Source organism: Dasypus novemcinctus, chromosome 17 (genome assembly GCF_030445035.2).
Source record: "Dasypus novemcinctus isolate mDasNov1 chromosome 17, mDasNov1.1.hap2, whole genome shotgun sequence".
NCBI lineage: Eukaryota > Metazoa > Chordata > Mammalia > Cingulata > Dasypodidae > Dasypus > Dasypus novemcinctus.
The window spans coordinates 19,620,586-19,639,375 of record NC_080689.1 but is presented as its reverse complement, the minus strand read 5'-3'; the positions used below and the strand labels follow the sequence as shown (position 1 = coordinate 19,639,375).

The 18,790-nt window shown below is 40.3% G+C and overlaps 1 protein-coding gene and 1 pseudogene across 19 annotated transcripts in view; one reads left to right on the top strand and one right to left on the bottom strand.

The window, feature by feature from the left end:
• The window catches only part of BIRC6 (baculoviral IAP repeat containing 6), a 285,301-nt gene that overhangs the window by 233,991 nt on the left and 32,520 nt on the right, over positions 1-18,790 (bottom strand). The gene's annotated exons all lie outside the window — the stretch shown is intronic.
• LOC139436786 (mitochondrial import receptor subunit TOM40 homolog pseudogene) lies at positions 6,990-17,613 on the top strand (annotated as a pseudogene).

Genomic DNA, 18,790 nt, shown 5'->3' with positions numbered 1-18,790 from the left:
ACATAAATGCTCCCAATATGTATACAAGGTTACTCTGCTCCTTCCAGAACTAGGATCAGGGATTTGCACTAGGAGAAGAGGCAGGAACCACACTGTGTCAGTACCAGATGAGAGGGAGACCAGCCAATGTCCTAGAAAATTCTAACAGGTTTTTTTTTTTAAGATTTATTTTTTATTTTTTTCTCTTCCCTTCCCCCCCCCCCGCACCCCCCAGCTGTCTGCTCTCTGTGTTCATTCGCTGTGTGTTCTTCTGTGTTCGCTTGTATTCTTGTCAGCAGCACCCGAAATCTGTGTCTCTTTTTGTTGCGTCATCTTGCTGCATCAGGTCTCCATGTATGTGGCACCATTCCTAGGAAGTCTGCACTTTTTTCATGCTGGGAGGCTCTCTTTATGGTGCACACTCCTTGCACGTGGGGCTCCCCTATGCAGGGGATACCCCTGCGTAGCACGGCACTCCTTGCACGCATCAGGACTGCGCGTGAGCCAGCTCATCACATGGGTCAGGAGGCCCTGGGTTTGAACCCTGGACCTCCCATGTGGTAGGCAGACGCCCTATCCGTTGGGCCAAATCCGCTTCCCTCTAACAATTCTGAGTGGTCTTTTTCTTTGATTTAGTGCTCATCCTGTTACTGAAGACCTTTAACTACTTCCTAGAATTTTGAGAAAGATGTTTTTGCTAGTTCTTGCTAGTTGTTCTATGTTTTTGTGGGGAATGCAGCCCAGGAGCTTCTCACTTCACCATCTCTATCAGGGCAGGGGCCATTCCCTCATTCTTTTATTTACTTATTTATTTCTCTCCCTTTCCCCACCCCCCAGTTGTCTGCTCTGTGTCCATTCACTGTGTGTTCTTCTGCATCCGCTTGTATTCTTGTCAGCGGCACCCAGAATCTGTGTCTTTTTGTTGTGTCATCTTGCTGTATCAGCTCTCCATGTGTGCAGCACCATTCCTAGGAAGGCTGCACTTTTTTCATGCTGGGAGACTCTCTTTATGGGGCACACTCCTTGCGCGTGGGGCTCCCCTATGCAGGGGACACCCTTGAGTGGCACGGCACTCATTGCACGCATCAGCACTGCACGTGGGCCAGCTCACCACATAGGTCAGGAGGCCCTGGATTTGAACCCTGGACCTCCCATGTGATAAGCAAACACTCTATCAGTTGAGCCAAATCCACTTCCCCATTCCCTCATTCTTGAGAACCACCAGAAGAGAGGCTTTGTCGTCATTACAACTTTTTTGTTACCAGCAGCAATTTTGTCACCGTGAAGGAAAGAGGTCAGACTGAGAAATAAGCTAACATATGAAAAAGGTCACACTTGAGGGATTAAAATAAAATCACGGCAAGTTTTTTTAAGAGGCATAGACTATGATATGACTAGCACCCCCTGAGCTGTTAAGAGAATAATCTCCAAAACTGGATTTGATGAGGTTATTGAGGTAGAGCCACTGGATTAAGAAATCATCGATGCCTGCCTTATATCTGGAATCCAGTAATGTGTCACAAAAATTTACTTACTGTTTTAGTCTGTTTAAACAGTTCTCTGCTATTTCTAACAAAATACATCCTAAATGATAGAGAACTAAAATCCATCTTTCAAGGATTTCATAAACATATTTATACTCAGAAGTTTAACAATCTTTCACTTATTTTTAAATTTTTATTCTCATTTTTATTAAGATTACAGAATAAAGAGTTGTGAATTAACCTGACTAGGTTCAAATCTGAATCTCAGTTATAGTTTTAGGAAAATCTCCCAAATCTCTGCTGAGTCTCAATTTCTTTACCTGAAAAAGTTGTTGTGAAGCTTAAATGAAATAACTCATATTGTATCCAGCTGTCTTTGACAAGTTACAGACTACAAAATTAATGCTTCCTCTCCTTTTCTTCTCCCCTCATTAAAAAATGGAGAAAACTTCACAATAAAGAAAGTAGCAGTATAGCTCCACAGTTCACCTTAATGGGCTAAGAGGCACACTATCCTTTGTAATCAACAATTCAGTAGAATGACCAACTTTATACAACCTCTGTCCTCAAGAAACTTACTAGCAATTAAATTAAAGAAACAGGGAAAAAAATTTTAATTCTAGCACCAAATATCTGTAATTACTTGAAATCAAGTTGTGTTATACCAAACTACTCTATATAAAGGAACTGTGTAAATGCTTTTACCATACATGATTTTGTTAAAACTTTCTGAAAGAGGTATAAAATATGAGATATTCTACACAATAATTGTCTACAATAGGTTCTCCAACTGGGGTTGCACGCAATCCTTGGATTCCATGTTATGTCTGTCTCTGGAGATTCCTCAAGAGATCATGACTAAATAAAAAAAGTCCACACTTGTATTTGGAACTTTCTACTTTTTACAATACTAACAATCAAAGTAATGAACAGTAACCAAGCAGTCTTGCTGGCAATTTTTTTATAGATCTTTTAGCCCCTGTACAGCAATCTTCATTTGGTTGCCTTCATTCTCAGTGTTTGAACAGAGTAAGAGAAGGGCATTCATAAATTTATACAGCGAGTGCTGTACTGCATAGTGGGAAAGACAATAGACAGATGTCATCCTCTCTCCATGCCCAACACCAGCGAACTCTCCCTATCTGGTGTAGAAGAAATAAGCTCTAGGATATTAACAGAAATTTAGAAGAAAATTTTTATTCTGAAGGTGGAATTTTTACAATGTAAGACTCAACTGTTGTTATAAAGGATAACAAACACGGCTTGTTTAACTAAATGCCAACTGTGGCAGTTTGATATTATTTACGAATTCCAAAAAAATATATTGATATGTTTGTAAACTGGTCTGTTCCTCTGGGTGATACCCTTTGATTGTATTAGATTTAGCTGAGATGTCTTTGATTAAATTATGTTAAGTTCAGGATGTGCAGGGTTGAGTCCCCATCCCCTTGGTGGACTATATAAACATTCACTCCTGGAGAAGAGAGAAGTAGATACAAAGAAGAACACAGGAAGAGAAACAGCTCCATAGACACGACAGAGGCCACAGGAGGGCAGATGAGCCATTTGCCTGATAGTTTATAGCTGACCTTGTAATAAAACAGAGCAGCTGAACCTGAAAAGAAACAAGTCCCAGGAAGAGGAATGAGCCCTATGCCAGCCTACAGCCGAGATTGGAAGAAGTCAGACCCATGAAGCCTTAAGAGGGAAGGGGAAGGCTGAACCCTCACAGGCGGCAACGCCATCTTGCTTCAACATGTGTTAAAGGAGTTGGTAAGGAAGTAGTCTTGAATTTGAACTTTTTGGGGCCATGTAACTAAAGCTTTTACCCCAAAGATTTCTGTTGCTTTGTATCAGAACCCCTTTGGTTAACTAATATACCAACTATGTTATGAATTTTTCACATTTTTTTGCAACACTCTTAGAGAATGAGCTATAGTATCCATCTGTTTTATACTTTATTAGCATTTGTGTTTTACAAACACATGACTATCCAGGGAAGCAATTTTTGAAGAGAGCATATAAGAAGAAGTGGATTCTAGGCCTTAGGTAATTTCTAATAAAGTTAGTAATGAAAAATTACTACTTACAAATAGCTCCCAGAAAACTGAAAAGACAACTACAAATTTAGAAAATAAAAGTGCTGCTTGTTTTAAATGGCTACTGGAGTCTCAAAACAAACAATATAGCTTTTATTATTTGGTAGCAGAAACTAAAATTCATACAGTTGGTGAGAATCTTAATACTGTCAACATGTAAAAAAACAATGAATAAAGCCCCATATAACAACATGCAGTATAAGAAACTGAAAAGATTCCACTCTCAAAACAGTATGGTAACAAAATTTTTAAAAAAAAGAAAGAAAAAAAAACAGTATGGTAAGGAGGTTCTGATATCATCAAGATGGAGACTCTAAGACAACCCCTGGAAAGTTTCTCCTTAGAAAGAACTAAATAAAAGGACATATCTCACTTGCTTAGAACTCTAGTCTAGAGAATAAAGAAAAAATATACAAATGCTGGCATGAAGGGGAGGAAAGAAGAAAAAATACAAGTAAAAACACTCAAAAAAAAAAACAAACAAAAAAGAAAAGAAGGAAAAAACAAAAAAACGAAAAAGAACCCACTCAGATCTGCTAGTCTGAACTCTTCCCCACATTTGGTTGCACAAGATGTATGGAGCAAAACAGCCCAGGTATCACCTGCCATGGACATAGACAAGTACCACCCATGGCAGCAATTCAGAACCCACACATATTTGGACACTGGAACCCAAAGCCACAAACACCCAAGGCAGGGGCCTTGAGACCAGCAAGCCCCACATACAAAACGACCCCCAGGAAACAAGGGCAATCTGCTGCAGAACTGTTGGCAAGCAGTGCACACTCCCAACCCAGATTCTAATTATTGGTGCACTGCAACCAAAAAAAAAAGGGTGTTTTTGAACACTGACCCTTATCTGGCTCCCTGGGGCAAGATACTCTATGTGAAAGTTACTGGAGGCAAAAGAGATGCACAGAAACAAAGGAAAATTAAACCACTGTAAGGCAGGGCTAGACACAGAACTGAAAGTTGTAGTTAAGGTGGCCCTGATCCAAAGCATTCTTAGGGAGGAAAGGAAATCTACTTGTGGAGGTAAAACAATTGCACATATAGGGTAATCTTAAAAGTTTTAGGCATGTTCAGGACAAGAGACAGGTGCAGAAGACCTGAGAGAATTTGAACTGTCAAACACAGGCTGCTCTAAAGGCTCAGTATAATGGGAACCAAGCATTGAAGAAGAGCCTTATCACAATCCAAGCTACAATAAAATCCTAAACAAGACAGAGAAACTAATTTCCAGAATTAGCACATCAAATAATGAAATACTTAGATACCGGCAAAAATCCACAAGCCATACAAAGAAACAATGATGGAACTCATTCAAGGGAACAATTAAACCTTCAGAGCAGGGTTCTTAACCAGTGGCCCGTGAGCGTGAACTGAAATTTTAAAAACATTATTCTTGTGGGGACATGTTGGTGTGGGTATGATATAGTTATTAAAGAATACACAGTATTCTTTAGTGGACTTAGTAAAGGGTCTGTGGTTTTCACCTGACTGGCAAAGGAGTCAATGGAATAAAATAGTTTAATAACCCCTGCTTCAGATGAAACAAACAATAGAACAACTAATCAAAGAATTTCAAACATATCTACTAAATTGATTCAAGGTGTTAAAAGAAAATATGGGGAAGCAGACTTGGCCCAGTGGTTAGGGCATCCGTCTACCACAAGGGAGGTCCACGGTTCAAAACCCCGGCCTCCTTGACCCGTGTGGAGTTGGCCCATGCACAGTGCAGATGCGCGCAAGGAGTGCTAGTGCCACACAGGGGTGTCCCCCGCATAGGGGAGCCCCCGTGCAAGGAGTGTACCCCATAAGGAGAGCCGCCCAGCGCAAAAGAAAGTGCAGCCTGCCCAGGGATGGCGCCACCCACACAGAGAGCTGACACAAGATAGCACAACAACAAAAAAACACAGATTCCAGTGCAGCTGACAAAAACAGAAGCGGACAAAGAAGATGCAGCGAATGGACACAGAGAACAGACAACTGGGGTGTGGGGGAAGGGGAAAGAAAGAAAGAAAGAAATCTTAAAAAAAAAAAAGAAAATATGAATATAAATCAACCAAATAGGGATATAGAGATAAAGGATATTAAGAAGACAATATGCGGAGCTGATGGGGAGAACAGACTAGTGTGTCAAGCCCTCAGCATTGTTTCAAGTTTCTATGAATCTTGCCCTTCAAGCAGTGAAGCCTGGTTGTCACTGTGGGCCCTGAGAGGAGGGGAAAAGAGGAATAGAACAGATGGAAGAGTGGGTTACTGGGGGGCAAGAGAAGTGTTCTGCATGATGATCGTACAATGATGGAGACAGGCCAAGTCAAACTTCACCAAAAATTTATAAAAGTGTTTAGTCTAAAATGGAAACCATAACGGAACCATGGTTAGTAGCTAGGTTTCAATATCTGTACAACAGTTGTAGCAAACGTTAACAGCCACATGTAAAAAGATCACTGCTGGGAAGGAGGGAAAAGGGTTTGATGTTGGGTATATGGGAGTACTCTATATTCCACATGTGACTTTACTGTGACCTAAAACATTTTTGAAGACATAACATTTTAAAAATTTTAAAAAAGGATGTAGACACCGAGGAAGAAATGAAAGAAATTGCCTCACCACTCTACATTTGAGCAACACCTATCACAGTGATGAAAGGTAAGATGTCAAAAAAATGTTTATGATATTTTTCATTTTTTTAATACCAATTTATTTTTTTACTTTATTTTAGTTTTCCTAAATTACTATGTATTTTATATCAAATCTTTAAACCTATCATTACTATTTCATTTCCCTATTAACTAAATTTGGCAATATATTAGGTTTCATTTTTGAAGACGTTTTGGATCACAGAAGGGTTCAACTATGGCAGGGGAGGAGCACTGGTATGGGGTGTCATTGATGGGGGAGGCTTGGGAGGGAGTTTGCCTGAGTATGCATATAGGTTATATACATATGTTCAGATGTTCATTGGGTATTGACATAGTAGGTAGAGTTTCACATGACAACTGAGGGAGTGCTGAGTTCCCACCCTGGGAAGCTCTGTTGCATTCCCCAATCTAACAGCAACAATCCCCCAAGCGCAAGGGCAAAGACCAGTGAAGAACGATGGCCCAATGATGGGTCCTTGATATGATGACTATGCTTATGAGCCTGTGTGCTTGAACTTTCAACTAGGACTAGAACTACAAAGTGTCTAAAAGTTACCTCCTGAGAGTCTCCATGTTGCTCATATGTGGACACTCTCTAAGTCACACTCAGCGTATAAACGTATTACCTTCCCCCCAGCATGGAACATGATTCCCGGGGATGAGATTCCCGGGGATGAGACTCCCTGGCGCCAAGACATTATTACCAAGCACCAGCTGGTGGTGCAACTAGAAAAAGATCTTGAATAAAAGGGAGAAATGGTAAAGACAAATGAGTTTATATGGCTAAGAGACTTCAAAATGAGTCAGGAGGTCAGGAGAGTGGTGATGCTTACACATGTCTCAGCAGGATCTCAGAGACAGCCAAAGTAGATACAACCCCAGGTAGTGGTGCTCTTGAGGGCTACGGAGACACACAAGTTGTACGGAAATGGCAGATGGCTCTGGGGTTCAGTGCCAGTGGGCCCTACTTTGGAATTTGTACTCTTGAGTACGATGGAGTTGGACTCAGATGTGACCTCTCTATGCATGCCTCTTCTGTCACTTTTACTGAACCTGTAGTTGGTGCTGCGGTTGGTGTATGCTCAGGAGACTTGAATCTCTGTTCAGTCCATGTGCCAGCTGGGCTCTGAGCCTCAGAAGAGTTACAACAGCTAATCTCCAATTCATTGGACTTACCCAGGTTAGCCAACAAGGAGGTGAGGATGGTCAACCACCACACCAAGGAACCGAGAAAGTCTACAACTGCAAACAAGAGAATCCATCAGCCATGTGGGATCAAGGTCCCTCTCAATTTAGAGGTGGAGTGGGTATCGCCATTACAGGGTCCTCAGGATGGAGGAAAAAATATGGATTACAGTGGACCTACTATAGTACTCTACTATAGAATTATTGTGACTCTAGCAATGAAAGAATTATATCATTGATGTGGAGACAGTGGCCACAGGAGTTGCTGAAGGCAGGGAGAGGGAAAAAGAGGTGTGATATTGGGGCATTTTGGGGACTTGGAGCTGTCCTCAATGATACTGCAGGGACAGGTGCAGAACATTATATACCCTGTCACAACCCACTAAATGGGTTGGGAGAAAGCATAAACCACAACATAAACTATAATCCATGCTGTGTAGCATGCTCCAAATGTACTTATGAAATACAATGACCATACCACACTAATGAAAGAAGTGGTTGATGTGGGAGGAGTGGGGTTGTGGAGAGTGTGATATGTGGGAACCTCTTATATTTTTTAATGTAACATTTTGTCTGATCTATGTACCTTTTTTAAAAAAAGATAATAAAAAAAGGAAAGAAAAAAAAAAAAAACAATGCATGGGGAGCAGATGAGGCTCAAGCAGTTGAGCACTTGATTCCCACATGGGAGGTCAGAGGTTTGGTTCCTGGTGCCTCCTTTTAAAAAAACACACACACACAAAGAAATGAAAAAACCAATGCAGGGGAGCCCATGTGGCTCACTGGTTGAGTGCCAACTTCCCACATATGAGGTCCCAGGTTCAATTCTCAGGCCCAGTGGGAAGGGGAGGGGATTTGGGAAGGGAAGGGAAAGGAAGGGAAGGGAAGAGACAAGACAGTAGGTGAACAAAAAGAATTCGAAAGTCTAAAAAGGAACACAACAGAACTTATATTAACGAAAAGCACAACAATAGAGATTAAAAATAAACTAGAGGCCCACAACAGCAGATTTGAACAAGCAGAAGAAAAAATCAGTGGACTAGAAGAGAGTATTACTGAAATCATACTTGGAGAAAGAGGAAAAAAACTTCAAAAAGTGAAAAGAGCCCAGGGGACTGTGGGACAGCAAGCATCCCAACATACATATCATAGGAGTCCCAGAAAGAGAAGGGGAAAACATCAGAAACAATAAATGAGGAAACAGTGACCAAAAATTTTCCAACTCTTATGAAAGACATACATGTTCATTAAGTGCGACATATTCCTAACAGGCTAAATCCTAAGAGACCCATTCTAAGACACACACTAATCAAAATGTCAAATGCCATAGATAAGAAGATAATTCTGGAAACAGCAAGAGAAGAATGATTCATCACATACAAAGGATCCTTAATAAGACTAAAGGCCAATTTCTCATCAGAAACCATGGAAGTGAGAAAGCAGTGATATATTTAAGGTACTGAAAGATAAAAACTGCCACAAAAACTTGTTTATCTGGCAAAACTGTCCTTCAAAAATGAGGGCAAATTTAAAACATTCATGGATTAAAAAAAACTGAGAGAATTCATTACCAAAAGACCTGAGCTAGTAGAAATGCTAAAGAGAGTCTTTCAGGTTGAAAAGAAGGGACAGGAGATAATGGCTGGAGAAGTTAACTTCTGAAACTTAATGAAGGATATGAATATTCACATCCTAGATGTTCAATGAACTCCAAACAGGATAAACCCAAACAGGCCCATATCACAACTGTTGAATGCTAAAGATAACTGCAAAAGAGAAGCAGCATGTCATGTACATGAGAGCCGCCATAAAACTGCTGATTTCTCATTGGAAAGCATGGAGTTAAGAAAGCAGTGGGATGACATATTTAAAGTAAGGAAAGCAAAAACTGCCAACCAGGAATTGTATGTATATCTAGCAAAACTATCTTTCAAAATTGAGGGAGAACTATACAACACAGTGAATCCCAATGTAAACGATAGACTATAGTTGCTATTCTTATATTAATATTCTTTCATCTATTTTAACAAATGTACCACACTGAATACAAGGTGTTGATAATGGGGGGTGGGAATGGGAACTATGGCAAGGTGTTGATATTGGAGGTATAATATGGGAACTCTGTCTTTTCTGTATGATTCTGCTGTAAACTTACAACTTCTAAATTTTAAAAAAGGAGGGGGAAGGGAGAGATTAAGACACTCGCAGGTAAGTAAAAGCTGACGGAGTTCATCACAACTAAATTTGCCTTACAAGAGATACTAAAGAGAGTTGTACAAGTTGAAAGAAAAGGACAGGGAAGCCAAAGTGACTCAGGTGACTTAGCTCTGCCTATAATATGGGAGAGTTCCATGATTTGGATTCCAGTGCCTCCTACAGAAGACAGTGAGCTGCAGCAACGGGCAGGCATGGCTAGTTGACACAACAAGATAACACAAGAAACACAAGGAAAAATACATAACAAAAGACACAACTAAGCAGAAAGCAGAGGTTCCCAGTGCCTTCTAAAGAAAATGAGCAAACAGTGAGCTGACACAACAAGCTGATGCAACAAGAGACACAAGAAGAAGAAACAATGAGATATATACCAAAGCAGGGAACAGAGGTGACAAGTGAGTAGGTGCCTCCCTACCACATCAGAGGTCCCGGCTTCAGTTCCCAGAGCCTCCTAAAGACAGAGAACACAAGTTCAAAAAATGAGGGGTGGGAAGAAAGGGAAGGAGGGAAGAAGGAACACTAGACAATAGATCAGCACTACCTGAAGAAATAAGTGTCTCTAGTAAGGGTAATGACATGGATTAATATAAATGCCAGTATATCAGATTTTGGGTTTGTAATGTAGGATTTGTTGGTTTTTTAATATATTTTTACTACAAAAGTTGTGAACTTATAAAACAATTGTGCACTTGTGTAGAATTCCCATATAACCCTTCACCAACACACCACATCATGGTGGAACATTTGTTACAGATTATAATAGGCTGTAAGCTTTATGTAAACATTAACATTTTTGAAATAAATTTCTTGAGCTTATGGCTATATAAGGGAGTATCCTTGTTCTTAAAAGTAGCCAGACAAATTGATGTATTACCTTTTGGAAACCTGATTAGGATAAAAACAGATTTATCAGTTTTTAAAAACCATAGAGTTCACAAAAGAAGTGGAATAGCACTTAAGTTCTGAAAAAAATTTTTTTAAAAACTCTGAATTCTATACGCAACAAAAATATCCATTACAAATGAAGGTGAAATAAAGACATTCTAAAACAAAGTAACACAAAAGACAATTTTGCCAACAAACATGCTCAAAAAGAATTGCAAAAGTAAGTTCTTAGAACAGCATTCCAGAAGGAAACTTGGAAGTATTGGGAATGAAAGGGAGAATAACAGGAATTTTGACAAATATCTGGGTAATATAATGAAATATTCTTCTCTTGAACTCTTTAAAATATATTTGACTGTTGAAAACTGTAATTATTACATTATTTGATGGGGTTTTCAATGTATGTAAATATAGTAAGTCAACCTAAAGGAGGAAGGGCACTATATAGTGAAAAGGTTTCTACTTTCCACTTAAAGTAGCTTCCAAGTAAACTGTGATCAATTAAGTACATATATTACAATCCCTTGAGCAACTTCTAAAAATATATACAAAGAACTATAGAACAAAATACAACACATAAATTAAAACAAAAATGTGATCAAGTACCCCCCCAAAAAAAGCAAAAACGGAGTAAATAAAGAGGGAGGAAAAAGAGGGAGCAAGGACATAAATAATAAAATGATACAACTAAATAAAAACAACCATCTTTATGTTAAACATAAAAGGCCTAAATATGCCATTTTTAAAAGACAGATGTTAAGAATGGACTTAAAATACACACATATGGGGAGTGGATGTCTCTCAAGCAATTGAGCACCCACCTCCCACATGAGAAGTCCCAAGTTCAGTTCCTGGTGCCTCTTAAAGAAGACAAGCAGACAACACAATGAACAGAATCTGCAAAGAGCACAACTGCCACAAACAGCAAGTACCACAACCAACAACCACGAAACAAGCAGAAAATGCAACCAGCCTGAAGCAGAAGTGGTTCAAACAGCTGGGCACTCACCTCCCACATGGGAGGTCCTATTTCGTTTCCCGGTGCCTACTAAAGAAGACGGAGCCTACTAAAGTAGACGAGCAGGCAACAAACTACAATAAGCAGACAGACAAGGGAGCCATCTCTGGGGGCTGTGGGGGGAGGGATTAGATAGACAGATAAATGTTTTTTAAAAACATGCATACACACACACACACACACAATTCAATGGTGTCTATGAGACAACCAGAAAGATGGTAGCAGAGTAAGGAGCTCCTAGAGTCAGCTCATTGCTACAGGGCAGTTAGTAATTACCCAAAGCTATTTAAAGCACCTGTTTGGGGGCTCCAGACCAGAAGAGCATCCTGAAACATCCTTGAAAGAATGGAAGAAGGAGACTGCCCATCTGCAGAGACGATTTTAAGTAGAGCCTTCCACACCACGGAGGATGGTGCCCATTCTCCACTGGAGACACAAGGTCACTAGGGAGCTATTCTGTGGCTGGAATTGGAAGCATCATTTCTCCAAAACAAGGGAGAAAGAGACGACTAGGCACAAACTTCAGCTATTGACTAGTAAATTCGGCAGGCTAAGGTATAATCCTAGAAACAACTGAAGTTTGAACTTGTCCAAGTCAGAAAGAGGCCGGAAGCTGCCAATTAACTCACCTCTGGCAGGAGGGGAAGCTGGGCAGACTGAAAATCACAGTGCTGATAGGAAACAGCTTCTTTCCATCAAGATTGGATTCCAGCTTTAGCATAAGCCCTAGTCCCACCATTTGCAGGTAGGAAGCTGGGGGGACCTGCACCAAGCTCTCCAGGAAAATACAGGCCACACCCCAGAAGCTGGTGATCATCCTACTCTGATGGTACAAGCTGCCTAAGAATCTATTCCGTGACTGGAGTTGGAAGCTCCATTTCCCAAAAAGAGGGGAGGAAGAGACAGTGGGCCACCAACTTCACCTGAGTAGTAAATTCAGCTAGCTAAAATATAACCCTAAGAACGGCTAAATATTAAACTTGTCCAAATCTGAAAGACGTTGGTAGCCACCATTTTTACTCCAATCCCAGAATGAGGGAAAGCCAGGATGACTGAAAATCACAGTGGCGGTAGGGACCAGCTTTTTTCCACACAGACTGGACTGCAGCCCTAGTTTAGGCTTCAGCCCAATTTCTGGCAGGGAGGAAGCTGGTGGGACCTGCATTAATTAGCCTCTCCGGGAACTGCAGGTACATTCAGCTGACAAAGACTGAAAAGTCAGAAGTCTACTAGGGGAACTGAGGTCATTTTGGACCCACACAAGATAGACTATGCGCATACCTGCAGTTCCATCCCCACCCCAGGCAGAAGAGGAAGGGGTGCGAAGCTTCATCAGTCTCTCCAGGCAACTACCGTCTAAGCCGGAACAACTTGGATCATTACACATGGCTGTGGCTCTGTCCCTACCCCTGGCAAAGGAGAAAGTTGGGAAAAGCTTCATCAGTCCCTGGGGCAATGCAGGCAGGTTGAGCCTCCACAGATTACAGCACCAACTAAACTACATCCTTGGCTCCTACTACACAACCGGCAAGGAAGAAAGAGCAAGAAAGCCCTAAACAAAAGAGAGAAATTGCACCCAGAATAAAAACATCTAGTAAACCAGATGCCAAGACACCAACAAAAAATTACAATCCATGCCAAGAAACAGGAAGATATGGCCCAGTTAAAGGAACAAGATAAGCCTTCAGATGACCTAACGGAGTTGAACAATAATAGATATTTCAGCAAATCTCTTTAATAAATTCAATGAGGGCTAAAGAGATTAGGATATTAATAAAACATTGGATAAGCACAAAGAAGAATCTGAAAGCATCATAGAAAAACATCTTACAGGAATGAAAGCCACAATAAATGAAATTAAAAATACACTGGACTCATATAATAGCAGATTTGGGATGCAGAAGGAAGAAATGGTGAGCTTGAAGAACTGGTCTCCAAAAGAAAATGTACAGAAGAAAAGATGAAGAATGGAAAAAAATTGAACAAGTTCTCAGGGAACTAAACGACAGCAAGAGACGTGCAAACATGCATGTCATGGGAGTCCCAGGAGGAGCAGAGAAGGAAAAAGGGGCAGAAGTAATATTTGAAGAAATAATGGTAGAAAATTTTCCAACCCTATTGAAGAACATAGATATCCATGTCCAAGAAGCACAACGTACTCCTATCCAAAAAAATCCGAATAAACCTACTCTGAGACATGTACTAATCAGAATGCAAATGCCAAAGACAAGGGGAGAATTCTGAGAGCAGCAAGAGAAAAAGCAATGCATAACATACAAGAGATACCCAGTAAAATTAAGTGCTGATTTCTCATCAGAAACCATGGAGGCAAGAAGAGAGTGGTATGATATAGTTAAGATTCTGCAAAACAAAAACTTCCAGCCAAAAATCTTATATCCAGGAAAACTGTCCTTCAAAAGTGAGGGTGAGTTTAGAATACTCACAAAAAAATAGAAACTGAGAGTTTGTAACCAAGAGACCAGCTTTGCAGGAAATGCTAAAGGGTGTGCTACAGTCTGAAAAGACAAGACAGGAGACAGAGGCTAGAAGAGAGTCTACAAATGAAAACTGTACGAGTAAAAGTAATTAAGTTTCAAAATAGTGGTGAAAATAAAATGTCAGATAAAACCCAAAGGTCAAAATGAGTGACATAAGAACTTTATAGTATTTACTATATACTACATATACTATAGTGTATATATATATAGTATATATAGTATATAGCCTTTATAGTAATAACATTGAATGTTAATGCATTAAATTCCTCAATCAAAAGACACAGACTGGCAGAATGGATAAGAAAATATGACCCACCAATATGCTATATGCAAAAGACTCACCCTATACCCAAGGATATCAAAAGATTGAAAGTGAAAGGCTGGAAAAAGATATTCCATGGATTCAGTAAGCAAAAACAAAAACAAAAAAACAAGCCAGAGTAGCTATACTTAGATGAAATAGTCTTTAAAAGACACTAGGGTAATGCGCAATATGAGGAGGAAGTCGGAGGGGAAAAAGCAATTTACAATAGTGATTAAAAGAATCCAATGTTTTAGAATAAACTTAATAAAAAATGTAAAGTACCTGTATTCAGAAAACTACAATGCGCTGTTAAAAGAAATTAAAAAAGACCTAAATAATTGGAAGAACATTCCATGCTCACAGATTGAAAGACTATCAAGATGTCAATTCTACTCAAATTGATAAACAAATTCAATGCAATCCCAATAAAAATTCCACCAACATTTTTTAAAGAAATAGAAAAAATGTTTATCAAATTTATTTGGAAGAATAAGAGGTCCCAAATACTCAGAAACAACTTAAAAAGGGAAAGCAGAGTTGGAGGACTCTCGCTTCCAGACGTTAAATCATTATTACCTAGCTACAGCAGTGAAAACTGCATGGTACTGGCACAAAGACACATACACCAATGGTCAGAAACTGACCCTCACATCTAAGGTCAAGTGATTTTTGACAAGTGTGTCAAAGTCACCTAGCTCAGACAAAACAGGCCATTCAACAAATGGTGCTGAGGGAACCAGATAGCCAAAAGAAAGAAGACCCCTATCTCACACTTTATACAAAAATTAACTAAAAATGGATAAAAATCCTAAATATCAAAGCAAGAATCATAAAGCTTCTAGAAGAAAATGTAGGAAAACATCTTCAAGACCTGGTGGTAGGTGGTAGATTCTTAAAGAAGGTAAGAGGAGGACTGAAATGGACTACTGAGGCTTAATGTAGGGATAGGGTTACAGTTAGAATTAGGGTACTATAAAAGTATAAAAATGTATAGAGCTGATGGTAACGCATTACAGTGAGAAACAGCTGGAATATGGCTGTAAATTGTAGTCCAGGGATGTAATTGTTCATTGAAAGAGAGCTAGAGAATAATCTAGGGACTGAATAACACAGTGAACCCAGAGATGAATGAGAACTGTGGTTGACGGTACAGATGCAAGAGTGTCCTTTGTGAGCTAGAGCAGATATACATCACTATTGCAGTATGGCGGGAATGTGGAGAACCATGGTAAAACTACAACTGGAATAACCTATGGACTGTGGTTAACAGCAATACAATAATATTCATGCATCTATGCCAAAGATGTACTGTGTTGATAATGGAGTATGAAAAAAGTATGCCAAGTGTAGTGCCAAATGTACACTATGGAACATGGTTAATGGTAACAGTTTGATGGCATTAGCTCATAATCTGTAACAAATATTCCACCACAGCGTGGTGTGTTGATAGAGAGCTGTTGTATGGAACTTCTGCACATGTGCATGATTGTTTTCTAAGTTCACAATTTCTGTAATAAAAATATATCTAAAAAAAAATAGGGTGGGAGTTTGGGAAAAAATACACCAAATGGGAGATATGGACTATAGTTAGTAGTAAGATTTTGATGATATTCTTTCAGAATTTATAACCTATGTCTCACAACAATGCCAGGTGTTGGTGGTGGACTGATGTATGGGACCCCTGTATGATGCTACACATGCATGTTCTGTAAGTTCACAACCTTTAATATACATTTATTGTTTATGTTCATGTATAAGTGATATAAAAATATTAATAATAAGGTGGATTGGGGTGAAAAATACACCAAATATAAAATACCTTGGTTAGTAGAAATATTTTGAGGATGCTCTTACATTATTAATTAAAAATGGGATTCAGAATGCAAGATATTGGTGGTAGAGGTATGAGAGCCCTGTATGATGTTATATAAGTTCTTTTTGGTAAGTTCGCAACTATTAGACACTTATTGTTCATGTATGTTTATGTGTGAACGATATACTTCATCAAATTAAAAAAAAACTTTAAGTAAAAGGATGAAAAAAGATATATACCATATAAAACACTAATCAAAGAAGGCTGGAGTACCTAAATTAATAACAGACAAAGAGATTTCAAAGGAAGAAGATTGCCAAGGATAAGGAGGACATTATATGATGTTAAAATCCACAAACAAGAAATAGCAAGATCCTGTACACATTAAAAAATAATACAAGAGGGGAATACAACTACCAATTCCAGGTCACATATGTGGGATCAAAACAGTCAAGTCCCACAGAGACACACCCCATGCTCGTGGGTGACATGGACAACAGCAGCAGCCTCAGGGCCCAGGTCAATCACCAGTTGGGTCCAGACCTCAAGGTCCAAGATGGTCCTCCAGACCCAGCATTCAAAATTTATGAACTGGGAAATGAATGTGGCTCAAGTGATTGGGGTCCCATCTACCATATAGGAGGCCCAAGGCTTGATTCCTGAGGCCTACTGGGGAAACGCAAGGTGGCCCACATGGCAAGCTGGCCTGAACAGAGAGCTGGCCTGAGCAGCGTGCTGACCCACACAGGAGTGCTGGCCCACGCAGAGAGCTGGCACAGCAAGATGACACAACAAAAAGAGACACAGAGTAGAGACACTAAGAGACACAGCAGACTAGAGAATTGAGGCAGCTCAAGAGATTGAGCGCCTCTTTCCCACTCCAGAAGGTCCCAGGATCAGTTCCCAGTGCCACCTAGAGAAGACAAGCAGACACAGAAGAACACACAGAGAGTAGACAATGAGCACAAAGCAACGAAGTGAGTAGGGGATAAATAAATAAATTTTTTTTTTATTTATCAACTGACAGTAGGACAGAATACTGTGATTCTACTTCAGGGCAGCTGTCACCCTGGGAACCCAGCACCCTGGTGGGCTCCAGAATCCTCATGGCCCATTACCCCCAGAGTATCATACCATGTCTCATCCTGGGCAGAGAGGTGGTCTACCACTGCCTGAGGAGAAGAGCATTGTAATGGCTCTAGCTGGGAAATACACATTGAACTACTGGTTGGCAATAGTAACACTGCGGCAGCCAACATGCATGCAACATATTACCATAAAGCCAGTAAACGGATGCAAGTGGGCATGGAGTTTTAGGCCAGCACTAGGAAAAATCTCCTTTCATTACTATTTGGACCTACCCAAAGCCAACCTCCTCTTCAAAGTATCCAGGAACAGTAACTGTATCATAGATGCCACTCTGAAGAAGTTCCCACCCCCCGCCCTTAACCCTGGCACATACGACAGTGAGGTTTTGGCCTGACCATTCACAGAATCCCTTCTGGGTCCACCTTCTGCACCCTTCCTCCTTCAGATTCCCCTCCTCCTCCCTTCCCTCCCAACTTGCAGGTCTAGGGAGTCAGAGGAAAGGAAGCCCTCCACCCCCCGACCCCAGCAGCTGAGGAGGGGATTGTGAACCCAAAGGGCGCTTCAGGATTCTGAGCACCAGGGGAAAAGGTAGTCAGACAATCTCAGGGATGAGTGTCAGGGCCTTTCCCATCCTCTGCAGTCTATCACTACTGAAACCTCACCCACCTCTCCAAATAATCATATTTGTAAGTTATTGAAGAACCAGGACATTTTACAGGAAAAAGAAAACACAACAAAAAATATACATGGGAAAAAAACAAACAAAAGCAACAGCACTAGAACTATACAAAGGAAGTAGGAGAACAAGAAAAGGAAAAAGAAACAAATAAATGGCTTGAGATACAGAACTCCACTTTGTACTGCCAAAATTAAGGTATGGGAAACACTGAATTTTGTGACTTAACAAGAAGACTTGGAGGGGGCACAAGGGTTCCACTAAACCGTGAGCATAAAACAAGCAAGTGCCTCAGCCCTCCTTTCTGACCCACTACTTTCTCAGACAGACAGGAACCCTCCTGTTCAGCCCCTTTGTAGGCAGGTGGTGGCCCTATCTCCAGTGAGGACAAGAGCTCCTTCTTCCAGGACTGACCAGAGGAAGCAGTCACAGCTTTGAGACAATTTAGAGCTGAGGCTTTCTATTGTTACAGCACTGATGCCGATGCAGGAGTTTCATGTGGTTTCTCTGGACATATTTTTAAACAGCGAGCTTCACTTTATGGACCATTCAGGTGTGCTTTATGATTTATTTTCTCACGTAAAGTTACAGGAAATTTACAAAAGTATCCATTCATTGAGGGATTTGACAGGTCAAAATCCTTCCATTCTGCAGTGTATCTGACAGATTCAGGATTGTCTCCAGGAAGAAATTCCAGTATATATTCAGAGAAAGGGGGAACACACAATCTTGAAATGAATATACAAAAATTATTCAATCACATGAGATGGGGACAGGCCAGGGCCCAGCCAAGCCATACTGAAGCTGGACACAAGGGAAAGTGGGTGCCCTATATACATGCCTTTATTGTTAATGGTTCATTTTTCCTATGTCAAAGTCGTTGAAAAATATAGAA